General features: G+C 50.5%; 1 pseudogene; it reads left to right on the top strand.

Moving 5' to 3' along the window:
* Positions 1–941: 941 nt before the first annotated feature.
* On the top strand, positions 942–1,987 carry LOC102915958 (large ribosomal subunit protein uL10 pseudogene; annotated as a pseudogene).
* Positions 1,988–2,290: the final 303 nt, after the last annotated feature.

Raw genomic sequence — 2,290 nt, 5'->3', positions numbered from 1 at the left:
GACAGCTGGGGAGAAGCAGAGACAGAGCTGTGAATCAAGAGTGATGGAAATATTACCAGGAAGGTGGTTCCAGGCTGGACTCTGCAGGTACCAGAGGCAGTTTTTCTTCCTCTCTTTCTTTCTTCCCCTTCTCCTTCTTTTTTCTCCTCTTCCTCCTCTTCTTGTCTTCTTTTCTTCTTCTTTTTTTCTTCTTCCTTTTCCTCTCCTTCTCCTTCTTCTCCCTCCTCCTCTTCCTCCTTCTTACAATTCAGGAAGCCAAGAATAAGAGTTGTTGGAAGACAGAGAATGTCTCTAACAACACAGACTGCCTGCTGCCAAGTGTTTCCGACAGATTTGATTTTGGCTTCCTGTGTAATTTCCTCTTAGGTTCATGAGTCTCGTGGCAACCCTCCTCCCAGGACTCTGCCAAAGCCACATCTCTGCCAGAACAAGCCATGTTAGTCACAGAGCCCTCCTCTGCAGCTAGCACATCTGACCCACTCCCATCAGTGTGCTGGGCAGGACTCGGACGACTCCCCCGGGGGCCCCTGACAACCACTGGCTCACTGAGAAGCTCTGGCCAAGTTTCCTCTATGCATTCTGCCAGTATGCGCAGAAGCACATCCTGGGAAGGCCACCCTTTGACCTTTGAAGGATCTTGCACCTCCCTCAGAGCACTGAGAGTTGAGGACCCGCTTACTTTCTCTTCAAAGGAGGGTAACAGCTGCCCTTTCAAAAACTGAGTGGGCAGACAGGTGTGAGGACCTGAGTTTGGATCCCCAGTTCCCACACTTAAAAAACAAAACAAAAATGGGGTGCAAGCTTGTAATCTCAGTGCTGGGGAGGGAGAAACAGACAGATCCCTGAGGCCCATCGGCCAGCCAGTCTAGCCGGCTTGGCCAGTTACAGGCCAAAGAGTGACCCTGTCTTTAAAAAAAAAAAAAAAAAAAAAGGCTCCCTGATGCACCGCTGTGATGCCCAGGGAAGACAAGGCGACCTGGAAGTTCAACTACTTCCTTAAGATCATCCAACTTTTGGATGATTACCCAAAATGCTTCATTGTGGGAGCAGATAATGTGGGCTCCAAGCAGATGCAGCAGATCCGAATGTCCCTGCGAGGGAAGGCTGTGGTGCTGATGGGCAAGAACACCATGATGCGCAAGGCCATCCGGGGGCACCTGGAGAACAACCCAGCTCTGGAGAAACTGTTACCTCATATCTGGGTAATGCGGGCTTTGTGTTCACCAAGGAGGACCTCACTGAGATTAGGGACATGCTGCTGGCCAATAAGGTGCCGGCTGCTGCCCGTGCTGGTGCCATCACCCCGTGTGAGGTCACTGTGCCAGCCCAGAACACTGGTCTGGGGCCCGAGAAGACCTCCTTCTTCCAGGCTTTAGGCATCACCACTAAAATCTCCAGGGGCACCATTGAAATTCTGAGTGATGTGCAGCTGATAAAATCTGGAGACAAAGTAGGTGCCAGTGAAGCCACACTGCTGAACACGCTGAACATCTCGCCCTTCTCCTTAGGGCTGATCATCCAGCAGGTGTTCGACAACGGCAGCATTTACAACCCGGAAGTGCTCGACATCACAGAGCAGACTGCACTCCCGCTTCCTGGAGGGCGTCCGAAATGTTGCCAGTGTTTGTCTGCAGATTGGTGCCCGACTGTTGCCTCAGTGCCGCACTCTATCATCAATGGGTACAAGCAGGTTCTGGCTTTATCTGTGGAGACTGAGTACACCTTCCCACTTGCTGAAAAGGTCAAGGCCTTCTTGGCTGATCCGGCTGCCTTCACGGCTGCTGCCCCTGTGGCCGCCGCCACCACTGCTGCTCCTGCTGCTACTGCAGCCCCAGCCAAGGCTGAAACCAAGGAAGAGTCGGAGGAATCAGAGGAGGATATGGGATTTGGTCTCTTTGACTAATCCCCTCAAAACAACCAACTCAGCCAGCTTAATTTGAGAAACATGGAAATAAATAAAAGCTACTTCTGTTAAAAAAAAAAAAAATGGGTGAATGACTTCTGAAAAAAGACACCAAGGTTGTCCTTTGTCCCCCACACCCTAGCACACATGTACAAGTGTACCCTACACCTGTGCACTTGCACACACATGAACATGCACAAGTTCACATACACGTGTGTGTGCATACAAAAACATTCAAGGACTACATGAAACTGAAGCAAATGCCCAGCGGATTCTAACTAAATGAACGAAAGGCATAGAATGAGTCAAGGGCAGGACTCTGAACATATTACAGCCTGAATCTTCTCAAAGACGGGATGGAGGGTGGGCCTTCCACTAAGAAAGCTC

The sequence above is a fragment of the Peromyscus maniculatus genome, chromosome 5 (assembly GCF_049852395.1).
Source record: "Peromyscus maniculatus bairdii isolate BWxNUB_F1_BW_parent chromosome 5, HU_Pman_BW_mat_3.1, whole genome shotgun sequence".
NCBI lineage: Eukaryota > Metazoa > Chordata > Mammalia > Rodentia > Cricetidae > Peromyscus > Peromyscus maniculatus.
The sequence above is the reverse complement of the archived record's forward strand: the minus strand, read 5'-3'. Positions and strand labels throughout refer to the sequence as shown.